Raw genomic sequence first — 8,743 nt, 5'->3', positions numbered from 1 at the left:
AACCCAGACAGAGACACTTCAGAGATTGTTGAATATGACTCAATGCTAACACACTGACACAGGCTAAAATTTCCCATGGATCAGCCAAATAATGGAAATTTGGCTTGTGAACCTCTTTGATAGCCCTACTGGAACCCTAATTTATTTCCTACATATTTTTCCAGTTTGAGTTTCCTTTTAATTCCTGAGTACATAGTTGGTATTTTCCTTGCAGACAGTTTTGGCCATATGACTCAATTCCGGCCAAGAAAATATGAGTATTTTATTTCAAGTCCCCTAAAATTCCAAGTTATTTACCACGGTATTTTTATTTTTTTAAATGCTACTTTGTATTATGGGTATGTTTTATCTTATCTTCTAGTCCCTAAATTGAATGAAATTAATATGGTAACCCCACCTTGCCTAATACCTTCCTTCATCTTATCTATACTCAATAAATATTTGTAGCATGTCATCTTTAGCTTACTTACATAATTACTCGGACACTTTCAAACCTTTGCCACAGTAAGAATCCTGCAGCCCCATTAGATGCTGTTGAGCTGATTCTTCCTACCTTAGTTTATCTCCTGCATCATGCTGATCCTGAAAATTAGCAGACACCTGCTGGGTAATTTCCTACCTACCTTACTGATGATCCAAATGAATGGATTGAAATGGTTCAGGAGTTGTGTCCCAACTTGTGAAGCTCCAAGAAGCTACGGTATTGCCCATTGTGACTCCTGCCCTAAGAGCCACAGGAAATATTATCACTGGGACAGATGAGCAGATCCAGGTTCTAACAGATACAGTGCTCCAGTTTGCAACAGATACAGTGCTCCTGTCTTGCCCAGCCTGCTAACAAAACTATTCCAAAACTATTCAGAAGGAAGCCATGTGGACAATTTCAAACATTGTAACTGGTCTCCAGGACCAGATACAGCAAGATGTGAATCATGAATTAGACCTGTTCCTCTTTGGTGTCCTCTCTAAGGCAGACTTTAAGACACAAAAGAAGCTGTATGGGCTATGACCAACTATACAAGTGGTGGAACAACTGAACAGATTGGATACCTCATTTGTTGTGGCATAATAGAACCATCGATGAACCTCTTAACTGCAACAGATCCCAAACTTATTCTGGTTATTCTGGACGCCTATTCAAACATCTTTCAGGCTGCTGAGAAACTAGATAAAACTGAGAAAATGAGTATAATGATTGAGGAATATGGAGGTTTGGATAAAGATGAAGCTCTACAAAACCATGAACATGAATCTGGGTACAAAGTTTCCTTAAACTTGATTGAGAAGTATTTCTCTGTAGAGGGAGAGGAAGATCAAAATGCTTTGTCAGAAACTACCTCTGAAGGTTATACATTCCAAGTTCAGGATGGCACCCTTGGGCCCTTTAACTTTTAGATTGTACAGCTGAGGCATCAAGTTGTTTGTTGTGTACTATTTTGGCATAAGTTTGTCTTACTGTTTCTCTATTAAGAACTCTTTTTAAGTGTGTTTTGTTAATGTAGAAACTTTTATAAGCAAACTATAATTAAACAATTCCAAACCGTACATACTATGGGAAGCTTCTCCTCTCAATGGGTTTCTTATTTCTATGTGGAATGTAATATCTTACAATGTCCTGTAAATAAAGATGAAATTCCACCTTTTTCTTTCCCAAAGGGAAAAAAAAGAAGAAATCTTGACCAAGATCACAAAACAAATAAATAATGATTCCAAGACTGAAAACTTTCATGCTCTTAATTTCTAGGATTCTGTGCTCTTGATAATTTCTCCATGTATGAAGTGTGTTGCTCCAGCTTTTCTGTAAGTCCCATAAATAATAGCCACGTCTTATTCTGCTTTGCATCCTGCATAGTTCCTATTCCATAGTTGACATTCAGAAATGCTTATAATTTTAGTCCTCAAGTGTTCAAGGCACCAATTCTAGACGGAATTACTGTCTTGCATAAGTTACTTTATGTCTGGAAAAATTGTACTTCTTTCCAACTAAAACTAAATAACAAGAATTTAGCCTCAGTAATCCTGTTTTAATATTCAGAATTGAACGCATATGATGGCTTGTGGCCGAAATTAAGCTTTTGTGGTTGTTACTGCTATTCCTATTGTTTATTGTTGTGAAAAGAAATCCTACCTCCTAGAAGTTAAATAGCTATGCTTCTGTATGTTTTCTAATTAAAATATAAACAGCCTAGTTAATAATGTGCATGAAAATAATCAAATGGATATAACTGTTGCTGATTTGAAAATTGTTTCTTTTTCTTTAGTCTTAGTTGTTTAATCCCATGTGCTGGGCTTGCTTTTCCACGTCTCTGGAAAGTGGTCTCCATAATTATGTTTCATTAAAAAAAAACATATTTCTCAAATAGTGGATTATATGTTAATCTTCAGGCACACAACTGTTAGCATATTGTCACCATTGAGTGCTATATTATCTTTGCAAAATACCTTATAATTTTGTTTATGCCTAGAAAGCAGAAAGGCAATCAGAATTCCTTCAATGTACTTCCTGCCTTAATCTGGAGGCAAAGTTAATACATGTGGCTCCAGCAATTGATCTATCTTCTAAAGCCCTTGCTTCGCATTTGAATCACCTAAAAAGCTTTACCAAAATACTGTTAAGTAGGTCTCATCTCAGTCAAATTAAATCAGAATCTCTTAGCATGTGGCCTCTACATCAGTATTTTTTTTTTAATTCTCTAAGTGGTTATAATGTGTAATCAAGGCTGAGAACCACTACTTTACAGGCAAATAATCATCACAGTCTCAGACTAGAAGGCAATTTTGAGCAATGTTCACCAAAGCCTAACTGTGTACATGAGAATCACCTCTGGGGCTTTTGAAAGGCACAGAATCCTAAGGCCCCAATGAATCAGAGCTTTAAGTGATAGGGCCCCAATTGAGTTTTACCCATGATGGAATTTGAGGACCATTGCTTTGGAACTTTTCTAAACTCACTTTCTAGCACATGAGAGAACGTGACTGAGCATTTTAATCCAATTAACACCATTTTTGCAGCTATTCTCACTAAAATTTCTTCATAGACCTATCCTAAAGGATATAGTATTTCTTTTAAAAACTAGGTTGTGTCACAATATAATGTGTCACCTGATAGGAGTTGGAACTCTTGAGTTCAGAGTCTTCCTGCACTACTTACTAGTTGTATTAACATGGACAAATCACTTTCTCTTTCTTCTTTTTTGGGATTTTATTTTTTACTTGAAAGAGAGAGAGAAAACAAGCAGGAGGGAGGAGCAGGCTCCCCAGCGAGCAAGGAATCCAATGTGGGGGTCAATCTTCTGGGATCATGACCTGAGCTGAAGGCAAATGCTTGACTGACTGAGCCAACTAGGCGCCCCAATAACTTCCTTTTTCTCACTTTGTATTTAATCTTAAATCACAGGATTGTAATGATCTAAGGAGTGAATATAATAGTTCCCAAACCTGACTGATCACCAAAATCTTCTGGAGAGTGTGAAAAAATTATATAAGTTCCTTGGCCTCTTTCCGGAGATTTTGTTCCTCTACATGTGGAGTGTGTGGTTGGACATAAGTAATTTTGCTTTTGAAGATTTGCAAGTGAGTTTGATTCTTGGCCAGTGGTGCTATGTTGATGCCTGCTGGAAGAGTGAGACCCGCTGTCAGCCTCAGGGATACAGAGATTCAATCTGCAGCCATGCGCATGACCCCTCAGGCAGCTCTCCAGTAACACAGATCACTTACATCTCAGCAGGTGCTATTTCCAGAAGAGCAGCTCTTGGTGATTTGATGTAGGAAGTGGGAAGATTTATAGCATAGTCACTGTCTTATGTGTATCTAGAACTAAAGAGTTGCCCAGGGTCTTTGTTCACTTATTAGTTTGTTCTTTGCCTTTTTCTCTCACCTAAAAAAAAGACAATACAGAGCCAAGGAAAAAGCACAGGGTATGAAATCACATCTCAGTTTTAGCAGAGGTCTACTTTAAAAAATGTAAATCTTATTTATTAGAAAGAGTAAGAGGGGCAAGGCAGGGGCATATTATATTAATATAATTTAATATTATATTAAATATAATTTCTAATATTTATAATATAAAATTATAGTCAAAATAAGCACTGCTAGGAGAAACTCAGGGTAATGAGAATGTATAAAGAGGAGGCTACCCCAGTGTCTCCCCAACCTATGAGCACTGACATTTACATTGACATTACATTGAATTGTGAGTGGGGTAGGCAAGCAGTGAGTACTCCTGGCAGAGAAAACAATCTGTGCAAAGGTCGTGAGGAAGGAAAATGGGTAGTAACATATGAGTAACTGAATGAGTAAAGATTCCAATAAGCAGGTGGTATGGATTCAATGAAAATGAGACTATGAGGTACCAATGGACCAGGGATATTTAGGTCATATCTAGGCTCCTATTTTCTTAATCTGTAATAGCAGTAGAGACTTTCAATAAGTAAGATTGAACAGAGAATGAAAGAATTAGATTAGAACACTTTACATCACTCCAGTTGCCGTATGAATCATGTGCTGGAGGACTTGAAAATTTGGAGACCAGGTAGAAGGAAGGTGAAATCTCAGAGAATTGTACCTTCTAATGAAATAGAATAAGAAGGAAGAAACTGAATGAATTCAAAGATGTAGTCAGGCAAAGAATGATTTTTCTCCATTTTGTATTCTTATATCTTTGTAGAGCTGGCACATAGTCATCAATGGCATGCCTCTTTGGGTTTTAGGGTTGTTTGTTTTTTAGTTTTTTGCTTTTGTTTTTTGGGTGGTAAGAACACTTAACATGAGATCTACCCTCAAAAAAGTGTTAATTGTACAAAACTTAATTGTCAACTATAGGCACTAGGTTGTACAGCAAAGCTCTAGAACCTATTCATCTTGCATAACTGAAATTATTTTTAAAGCTAGTTATGATATCTTCATTCCCTGAACCTTCTCCACAAACACACTCTGTTGTATTACTCTCTCTATCCTTCTTGACTTGTCAAGGTTTCTGTACTCCTCACGTTTCTACATACATTTGGACCCCTTTGGGTTTATATTACTTTACCTTAATACCTTGTATTTACAGACCATGAAATTGGCAATAAATCTTTGCAGTGGTTTGACTGGTGCAGAGCCCAGTGACTAATGTGACCACAGCAAACCAGTTTGTCCACACAAAGGCCCACATCCCAGGAAACCCCTCAGTCTGGGGAAAACCCAGGTGGTTGGACAACCTAATATAAGGCTATGCTTTAAAATAAGTCTTCTGCATCTACATCCTTTTCTATTATGATCCATTCTTGCAGGAACACGAAGATAGCCTGCTACAGAGGTTAGCTTTTATTTAAACACTTTGTAAAGCACTTTCACATGTACAACTTCATTTGCTCCTTAAAATTCCTTTGTGAGGCAAGATTTAGTACTCAAGTTTTAAGGGTGAGAAAAATGAGAATCAGAGATGTTCAGGGATTTGCTTAAGTTCACTTGACTTTAAGAATGTGAAAATCACATAGTTTCATCTTCCTTCATCTATTTAAGTATAGTGTGACACACTGCGCAAGAAATATATTCAGATATTAATCTGTGTCTTATTTTCCTTCCCATCCCTCCAAAGAGGTAGGCAAACGTTACCCACAAGAACATTATAGGCACCAAAGCAGAAGCTGTTTGAACAAAACTCTCTTTTGCGAAAGTCCACCACATTCATTTACTCATTGATTTGCTCCTTCCACAAATGCTTTTTGAGTATTTGCTATGAGAAGGCCTGTTCTTGAATGAAACATAGGGAGCTGGGGAAAAAGGGGGATAAGCAAAACAATACTGAGAAGAATGTAAGATAATGTTGAATGCTGTCCAGAGAGTAAAAAAAAGGGAAAAGTCGGGATCCCTGGGTGGCAGAGCGGTTTAGCGCCTGCCTTTGGCCCAGGGCGCGATCCTGTAGACCTGGGATCGAATCCCACGTCAGACTCCTGGTGCATGGAGCCTGCTTCTCCCTCTGCCTATGTCTCTGCCCCTCTCTCTCTCTCTCTGTGTGACTATCATAAAAAAAAAAAAGAGAGAGAGAAAAGTCATAGCCAAGGACCATGAGGCTATGTTAGTTTAGGTGATTGGATAAGGCCTTTGGGGGTGAGGACATTTAAGCTGTTATTTAAATAACAGGATGGAGGCAACTCCTCCATGCCAGGAGTAGGGGATTGCCTTCCTCAAGGAGATAATGATAGTATAAACCACCTGGGCCAGAATGAGCTACTATGTTTGAGGAACAGAATCCATTCAGTACCTCTGAAGTAAAATAGACAAGAGCTATAGTGACTTAAAGATGAAGACAAAAAAGGGGGCAAGAACAAGGTCATCGAGGGTCAGGTAGGCCAGGGTAACACATTTAGGATTTTCTCCTAAGTATGATAGGCCTAAAGGATTTTAAGCAAGGGAGAGACATCCTTTGATTTATGCCACTTTCAAAAGAGTGTAGAGGGCGAGTCAGCGACAAGAAAGTGATCAGAGTAGTCAAGAAAAGTGGTGGGAGAAATGGATGCATTAAGTTTACGTTTTAGAGGTAATGTTGACAATGACTTGCTGATACCCTGGATATGATCAAGGGTTGAAGAGTCAGGGCAAAAAGAAACATAATTTCCTGGGTTTGGCATGAGAAAACTCAAAACTCGGGGTTGTGAAGGGAATGGGGAAGATGGTAGGACATCTAGGAAAAATAAATGAGACAATTAATGAAAACTTTGATTTTGCCCAAGTAAGATTTAAGAGACCTAATATACATAGAAATGTGAAAGGAGTGGTCTATATGAGAAGGCATGAGAAGATTTTGCCAGATGTCCTGGATGATGAATGCAGACAGAAAGGGTATATTTGAGGAAAAAGAGGTTGGATTCTTTAGAAAGAGGAGATTGCCCCAAACCTAAGGAGGGAACATAGCTCTGCAGACTTGCAAATAGTAAAGGCCTGAGACCCAGACCCACATGTTTGCAAGCACACTGGCAAGGTGTTTAGAGTGTAATGGGCACTTTTTATATCTAGGAAGGTTGGACCTCAGTTTCAAGGGCTTTTGGCCCTAGAAAATATCTTTATGCTCATTAAGCAAGATAAAAGCAAAAGAGATTCTAAACCTCAGTTAATCATGTGAACCCTGAAAGGGGGCATCTTGGAGGTAATTTATGTGGCTCAAAGAAAAAAAATCAATGGACACTCCCAAATATTCTGAAAAGAAGAAAAAGAAAGAAAGAAAGAAAGAAAGAAAGAAAGAAAGAAAGAAAGAAAGAAGAAAGAGAAAGAAAGAAAGAAAGAAAGAGAAAGAAAGAGAAAGAAGAAAGAAAGAAAAAGAAAGAAAGAGAAAGAAAGAAAGAAAGAAAGAAAGAAAGAAAGAAAGAAAGAAGAAAGAAAAAAAGAAAAAGAAAGAAAGGAAAGTTTGGACAAAAGAACATGATCACCTAGTCAGAGCCAAATGAGGTCACTACACTTAGGCATCAACAGGACCAGTGAGTCCTGAGTAAAACCAGTAAACCAGTAAGCCTTGGTATGTCAGTGATAGCAGAATTAGCAGGAAACAGGAAGGGCCAAGGCACCCTCATGAACAAAACCCATCAGCTGTATGAGGAGGTCTCATGAGCCACATCCGTATCCCTATCTTATGAGATAAGCCACATCCCTGTATCCCTATTTTATGAAATAAGCTGTAAAGGACAAAGAAATCCAGGAGACTGAATAGTTGTTCTTTTTCTATTATTCTTAGAATATGTGCTACCTTCGAGACTATTAACATGTCTCAGACACACCAAATTTTAAAGTAAATATAACTAAAATATAATTTCCCTCTAACCAGCAGATGGGAGTCTGGGGAACTATAATTTCTCTGCACATCTGAGGTATAGCATGAGTGAATTTTATGATGCTGCAACATGAAGAAAGTATATAGAGTGAAAGGAAAACTGTGAATTAAACTGAGAAAGGCATACATTTAAGAAGCAGGTGGAGAAAGAATAAAATAACAAATAGAGAGCTAATAGCATGCTTTTTTGTCTTCAAAAAAATAAAAATTGTCTTAAGAAGGAAAAAAATTCTTATGCTCTTCATAATATGGAAACAGAAGCTTCATGAAGAAAATTTCTGATCTTTTCAATAACGTAATGAGCTGACCAGTGTGTGTTTCTTTATATGAAACTGGTTATTTAAGGAAGAGTATTCAATTGAGTAGACCACACACTAAAGCCTAAAGAGAAAAAATAATGACCTGAACTAAGAACTCAGTGGATAACTCCATCATCTCACAAGATCGTAAATAATTGTCCCAACCTTGATGGCTGGCATAGCAAATTTGACTTTTTAGACCCCATTTAACCCTAATTCGTAAAATTTCTTATTCCCATTTGTAGGCACACTGGCAATATATATATAAAATTTGTGATCAAATTTGAGAAATCCATCCCCAGTGACCACAGCATACCAGTTTGTCCACATAATTGCCCACATCCCAGGAAACCCTTCAGTCTGGGGAAAACCCAGGTGGTTGGACAACCTAATGTAAGGCTATGCTTTAAATCCTTGGAGGTTCCTTTACTTATTTAGGAATAGCACACAGATAGGGCACATTATTATACATAGTAACAATTTTATTTTTTAAAGATCCTATTTATTTATTCATGAGAGACATAGAGAGAGAGAGGCAGAGACACAGGCAGAGGGTGAAACAGGCTCCCGGCAAGAAGCCCGACATGGGACACGATTCCAGGACTCCAGGATCATGTCCTGGGCGGAAGGCAGGTGC

The 8,743-nt window shown here is 37.9% G+C and overlaps 1 pseudogene; it reads left to right on the top strand.

Moving 5' to 3' along the window:
* Positions 1 to 448: 448 nt before the first annotated feature.
* On the top strand, positions 449 to 1,395 carry LOC112931077 (importin subunit alpha-1 pseudogene; annotated as a pseudogene).
* The last annotated feature ends 7,348 nt before the right edge of the window (positions 1,396 to 8,743 follow it).

This window comes from Vulpes vulpes, chromosome 4 (assembly GCF_048418805.1).
Source record: "Vulpes vulpes isolate BD-2025 chromosome 4, VulVul3, whole genome shotgun sequence".
NCBI classification, from domain to species: Eukaryota; Metazoa; Chordata; class Mammalia; order Carnivora; family Canidae; genus Vulpes; species Vulpes vulpes.
Note: the sequence above shows the minus strand (reverse complement) of the source record. Positions and strands in the feature narration are given on the sequence as shown.